The sequence below is a fragment of the Chaetura pelagica genome, unplaced genomic scaffold (genome assembly GCF_000747805.2).
Source record: "Chaetura pelagica isolate M959 unplaced genomic scaffold, ChaPel_1.0 scaffold117, whole genome shotgun sequence".
NCBI classification, from domain to species: domain Eukaryota; kingdom Metazoa; phylum Chordata; class Aves; order Apodiformes; family Apodidae; genus Chaetura; species Chaetura pelagica.
In genome coordinates this window covers 8,528,625-8,535,663 of record NW_009954185.1, presented here as the reverse complement: position 1 = coordinate 8,535,663, position 7,039 = coordinate 8,528,625, and the positions used below count along the sequence as shown (strand labels likewise).

Genomic DNA, 7,039 nt, shown 5'->3' with positions numbered 1-7,039 from the left:
CAGGAATTAATCAATTAAAATATAAAGTATTTTTCAATTAATCTTAAACTCTTAACTGCACAAAAGCCACAACTTCTCCTGTTAAAAAGTTATTCATTTTAAAAGTGAAAGCTTTATTATATTTTATTAGTCCTGCAATGTTATTATGAGGAGTCATCACAATTGTTCTGCATTATTTTGGTTGGTAATGTGTTAGATAACCAGGATACTTAACACAAATGCAGGGTTTTTTTCTTCCATGCTTATTAATAAGTACCTAATGCCTTAATTTTATGCTGTTTTATGCTATTAACTTGTGAATTCTAAAGTGAAAGAACATAGTCAACATACAAGCTACAAATGGATAAGAATATGGAGAAAAATGAACACCATATAATGAAAATCCATTATCTAATTACCATCCCCTCTTTCACTTTTGTGTACACACCAACATGGAATTACCAACCTAGCTGACTGAAAGAAGAAAAAAAAAGGCTGGTACTGCTCCCAGAGTAATATTTCCAATGATTTCAAGGTCACTCCAGTTGCCTTTGTAAACATTAAACCAGGCGTAAGAACTCGTTTAACAGAATTTGCACAGTCTATTAAATATCACAGTCAGTTTCTTATCTGCCCTAACCACCTGACTGAAAAATAAAGATTAGCAGTAAGGCAGCAGTTTAAACATTCAAATACTTAAAGCACAAAGTTACTTGTAAGTTTGAAGTTTTAATCATATCCGATTCACATCTTAAATACAGGAAATTATCCAAATTTTAGGTTTGGATTTATTCAGAATTTTGTCAGCAGTTGTATATACAAGCCACCTGTTTGAGGAACAAAATCAGGAAAAATAAGTGACTATGCTGATAAATGCAGACATTTCAGGACTCCTCATCAAAGCTGAAGAGGGGGATGACATAAATGACAGGACACAAAATTCCTTTAGACAGTGCCTCAAAACATTACTTTGGGTATGGTTTTTTTTTGTTTTGGACTAGATCCATTTCAAGAGATTAAATAAATTTAGGAAGCATCTAAGAAAAACATTAGATAGCAGTCGCAAATTTGTCTAAATCACAAAGTACACAAACACACACCTCCCTTCAAAAATAAGTCACAATGTAATTGAAGATAAGAAGCTGAACCAAAAATCAAGATAGTCTATGCTTCCATGTCAAAACAGATTTCATCTAGTAACAAGAAAGTATGAAAAGTGTCCTCTCATTTTCAGGGAGATAAAAAATGGAAAGGTAGGCAGTTTCAAACTAACATTGTACGCTAATAAATATACATATGAAACCACAGCATTAAGAAAATTAAGTATCTCAAAGAATACTTCCTAAACCCTTTGTAATGCAAGGGCAAATCATTCATCTGCTCAAAATTACTCCAGCTGTAGGTTCATAGCCAAACAGACTGTTAAAACAGGTTATGCTAGCTTGGCACAACTACTGAAGCCTTGTATTAGCAGCAATTTGTGTCTCCAGTTATGTGCCCAAGGATTTATGACTTTCGCACTAACATTTCCTTTCATAATTTTTCATTATTAAAATTAGCATTTTTAATGCTAATACTGAATGGGAGCTGGCTGCCTCACGGTATTCCTAATGCTTTCATTTTGTGTTGTCTGAACAAATACTAATCCCACGGTAAAACCTGGCAGTTGCCAAATCTCAGGCAGGTATTCAGACAACTAAATTTAGCTCACCTATTATGGTCCTGCATGCAGACTACAGGTAGTTTTCCCCCATGCTACCTCCCTCTCCACAGACGGGCTGAAGGAATTACTTTCCTAGTTTAAAATAAGAATAAATAAGATCCAGGCCTACAAGACTAGAATGTAACAGCCTTGTGTTCCAAATAAAGCCTTTTAAACTAATATTTTCAAGCAGGAATAAAAGGTCACTTGATTTATGAAACAATTTTAAAAGTGTATTAGACATCAAATTCCATACTTATGAGGAATACTAGAATTTTGGAATTCAGCATTTCTCTGTTTCATGACACACAGAACACAATTATATCCTTTAACAATTAAAAAAATAAACCACTACGTTTTCAAAAATACATTTTAAGTCACATACACTTCAAATATTTTGAGAAGTGGAATGTGCAGCCTGCCAGACTTCAGAGGTGCAAGAGCAGAAGGCATTTAGACCACAGAGCTAAAGGGAAAAGAACTCTAGTCTTTATGCAGACGAGGAAATACTAGGTTAACTGTAGGTAAGTTAAAACAAGTAGATTAAAAATGTATAAACACACTAAAGACACCCTGAATTCTGAAGAAAAACACATTGTTTTATTCAATACTATTTTCTTCAATTCCTGAAGTAGACTGCAAATATGCTGCCTTTTCCCTCCCCTTCACAAGTAGTATTTGAGCTAAAACAAAAACAAACCAAAACATTATTTTATTTGTAGGAACTGACCAGGAAGACCAAAATGTTTCTTTGTTCCAGTCAAAGCCACCAAATCTTCAGATTTCCTGATCAGCACTCTTCAGTATATGAACATACAATTTTGCTAGTTAGGATAACTTTATGATCATTCTGAGGATTGGGCTATTTCATGTTAAACAGACAGTAGACAACTAAGACAAAGTTATTAGTTTCCTTGTCTTACAAATGAAGCATTTGCTTCAGGAAGGCAACCTGCAAGAATATAAACTTTCTTACAGTTTCAAGAGAGATATTAAATAAACTACATCCTGCTTTCATTTTAGCATCAACACTTCACTCATCTGAGAAAGGCATTTTATTACATGACACCAAATTCAGCTGCTGTTTACCCTCAGTTGCCAAAAACATGTCACAAGGAAATAACCTCAAAGGCTGATTTCTTAAAAATACCACTATAATGGTCACTTTCTTGACGCAATCACTGAATTGTGAAAATTCTGTGATTCACAGTCATGTATCACACCCCTCCCTCCCTCCCCCGTTTTCAAAGCTGAATTAATCACCAGTTGGAACGAGACAACTATGTGCTATCAACTGTGTGCCAGACACTTCCACATCACTGACTCTCTGCCAGGACAACTGCATACAGATCAGCAGATGGCCAAGATTCAGCACCGTGAACTAATAGAAAGAGCATCACCTGCTGATCTGCCTACAGTTGTCCCAGCAGACAGTCAGTGTAGGAGTGTCTGTTGTAGAGCTGGTTGTGGCAGACAATTGCTCTAGACCCACCACCAGTTTCCCCTGCAAATTTCCTATTTTCCACTGCAAAATATACTGAGCTTTGCTAATTATAAGCCTCAGTTGATCTTATTTTGCCCCATTTATCTCTTACAGGTCCTCAGATCTCCTTTTTGCTTAGTCAAGAAAACATTCCCTCTCATTTTGATATTTCCTCTCATGCAGAATCACAGCAATGCCACCTTAAATCCTCTGTCAAATCTAAGATTTGGAGAACCTGTAATAACCAGAGAAAAACACAAGCACACTATGATGAGGCACTTAGCAGTCCAGTCCTTTGTGACTGTCAATGTAGCCAAACGCTGTCACTGATATGGTCTTCAGTGGGAATATTTAAGAGTTTACAACCTCATTATTTTATAATTTCACAGTACTAAACACAAAGAGAGGGTCTTAAATTATCTAGGCTCCTTTACCTCAACTAATAAACTTTATTTTTTTAGCATATTTATAGAAGAGGATAAAAATCTATAAGGATTTAAACACACTTAGCAGGTTTTTCTGGTAGACTGAATGAAAAGTAAGGGTATTTTGTTAGCAGTCCAGAAGGTGGCAAATGTTCAGCTATTCCTAAACACCAGTCAGTTAATTCTAGCATATCCTGATAATTGTTATAACCACAAATATTTCAGGAGTTTCAGATGCCTGAAATAAGATTTGATGTCAACTCTTTTCCCAAGCTTGCCTAGCTTGTTCATAACTAGTCAGCCTTTATGAACTGGAAGTATTTGACATAAAGTCTGTTACCATAGCATAAAACAAGGAGGTTTCTAATGGGTAAAAATTCATAGATAGGAAACACAATACTGAGCTTCAGAGTCTTGTAGTCAAACCCACACATACTGATGGCCAATATGGGGACACGCTTAGTATTTCCATCATTCCATTCAACCATGAGTAGAATTTCTTTCCAGCTACGTCAAACAGGAAGTTTCCAAACATTTTAACCAGCATTAACAGCTATAATACTACGGGTTTTCTTCAAATAAAAAGAATTATCGTGGTGTGTAATTAGCAGACACACAGTACAAGTACCTTTGAGCCCTAGCTCTGTGTATTGAAATTTTATAAGATTACTCATATAAATTCACTACTGGTTGCAAGAAAAATCCTGAGGAAGCTTTTAAACCCACAAAATCTAAGGCCAAACATACCAGTAAGTAAACACCTGGCAACATAATTCGAGAACATTACACTGCTCAGTGTTAAGGAGAAAAAAAAAAAAAAGAAGCATGTAGGAGATACTACAGGATTCTACTATTGTAGCATCCAAGTATTTTTTAAATGAAAAAGCAAAACGGAAAACTCTGCTTCATCAGCAAAAAAGCATTCACTGACAAGTAACAGAAATTCCTCAATATAAGAACCCATTTTAATATTCAAGAGTACGTTTTGGGAACTTTTCTCAAAGTCCCTGGACCAAAACGCACACTTCAATAGACACCTTGTGTAGACATTGGCCAAAAGCAGTAGGTATGAAGCACAGGTACCAGCAGTATCAAACAGGCAGGATGAAGACCATCTTAGAAGATGGCTTATAATGCAGTTTGTGGGAGGCATGTGCCAGATCAGCGGCCTCCACTATTCACTGTTACACCTGGACCTTGCCTTGAGCGGGTTTTTTTGAGACAATGGGAATGCATATGTTGGCCAAATTCCATCCACTCATATTACATAGGAGACCAGCTTTCTCTTTCTGCATAAGCTGAAAATCTTATATTGCTACTGGATACCTCAACAAATCCTTTTGAATGCCCCTCAAAATGCTCACCAGGTCCTGTCCTCCAAGGGAATCAGGCACATGCCTGAGTTCATAGAGTTAATGCCAGCTTCTGGTTAAGCAGCTGTTCAAAAATACTTCTTTTTTAAAAAAAAATATATAAATAGGTGTTTTCACAGGGCAGTTCAACACCCCTGCAATAAATAGACGGGGCTCCATATTTCTGATGCTAGCAGAAAATGAGAGTCAAAGACTCACATCTAGGGTGTAAGTGGCCCAGCCTGTGAGGAACCCATGGCTCATTAAAAATAAGTGATTCCACAAGCAGGGTAGACATTCCTTTTGATGTCTTACCTTGCAAGATATGCATACACCTATACTTTGATCTTTAGAAACACTTACTCATCACCTTTCTTACCCTCACAGGTATCTAAGTGAACAGTAACATTGGTCTCAGCATGCTCAAGGCATATTCCTTTTAATATGGCCATAATAATAGTGACTAGCAAGCCTAAGGTTGGAGCTTAATTAACAAAACTCATAATAAAATCTGCCTTCCATTTATTATTAATATAACAAATTCTTTCATGTGTATTTCAAAACTGCTTCAGCAGAACAAGGCCAATAGGGTTGTCCATTTCTTGTGTTTTAGTAAAGCAAGGTAACACTGGAACCAACCAGTTTTGCCATAGTCTGGTTTTGGATGCAAGAAAGTGGCATGAAACAAACATGAGTGGTATTTACAGCAGTCGCCTAAATGCTGAGAGTCCATATGACATATGAGAAAGAAATACAAAGGGTTCCACTGCCTTCCTGCTCTAGGCTATCAGCAATAACTTTTCATTATCCAAAACATGCCACTCTTGTCAGCTAAGTAACACAGATGAAGGAATTCCTTCTTGGAGCATATCACCGAGATTACACACTCTTAAAAAATGCTTCACCCAGAGGGCTGTGAGCTTAACCAGACACCAAAGTATACTGAGGCTTGTTAGAAAGATGAGGAATGAAAAGGAAGCTTCTATTCATTAAGTAAATGAAGGCATTACTACAACTGAAACTTTGATTAAATCCTCCACTGTCATTGTGGCAATCTTTCACAGTGTCTTTTCTTACTCTTTTGCAACTCCTTACTCCCTAAGCAAGCTTGCATGAAAAGATGTACAAAATTCTGTCTCCTAAAGTACTTTCATTTAGTAGACATCTGAACAAATTAGAGGAAAATAAAAGATCTGTTCTCCTGAAAAAGATTTATCACCCTGCTAAAGATAAAAAACTTTCAGTAGTAGCTTGGGTTAAATAAATACTGAAAAAGTGCTCAATGTAATTGTAAAAGCTGCTGCTATTTCTATTTCTAAAGAAAGTTGTGTATTTCTGAAAGCCTAATTTTTTCAGTTATATCAGCTTTCTGATACAAGCTAGCCTATACCTAAACCTTGTCCTACCTACTTATTTTTTCCCACTGATGTATCTACAGTAAGTCAACACCAAAAACAAGTCCAAACAGCAACTCCTCCAGGTCCCTTTCAATAAGACAACTACTTCCTGATCACAAATCTGAACCTGATAACAATATCTATGTAGTAATTAAAAAATACTAGTCTTTTAAGGAAACATTACTATTTATATTCAATTTCAAGTACTGAGCTTGATTTTTGATGCCACAACTGAAAGTTTCCATGATCAGTACTGAAACAGCAACCTAATAATAAAAAAAATCTGCACTGGATTGCTCCGACAGTCTGAGCATATGCAAACAGATGAGGTTAGAGCAGTAAGTTTAGTAACATGCAACCACATACTCTAAATTCACATCTAACTGCTACTAATTATCTTTGTAATAAGGAACTCTAGCAAAGGCAGTGACAACTCCAGAAAAAAAAGCACTTTTAAAGCGAGAAAACTGATTAAGAACCAAATGTTTTCTTTCCTAAAGATAACATTGTATGAAATTTCTGTCAACATCAATAGCAAAAACTTTGAAGTTGGTCTATCAACATTTTACTTAGTAAGATTTTTATTATCAGCTCAACCATCAACAGTAAAGAAATGAAAGTTTCAAAGATAGGCAGTGCGTAAGAAGCAGTTTCCACAGTAAGTGCTCCAGATGGGTCCCACGCCCAGCCACCTCACTCTT

General features: G+C 36.2%; 1 protein-coding gene across 2 annotated transcripts in view; it reads right to left on the bottom strand.

Annotated features, from left to right (window-relative positions):
- Window positions 1-7,039, bottom strand: part of PACSIN2 (protein kinase C and casein kinase substrate in neurons 2) — a 30,057-nt gene that overhangs the window by 15,992 nt on the left and 7,026 nt on the right. The window lies entirely within an intron of this gene.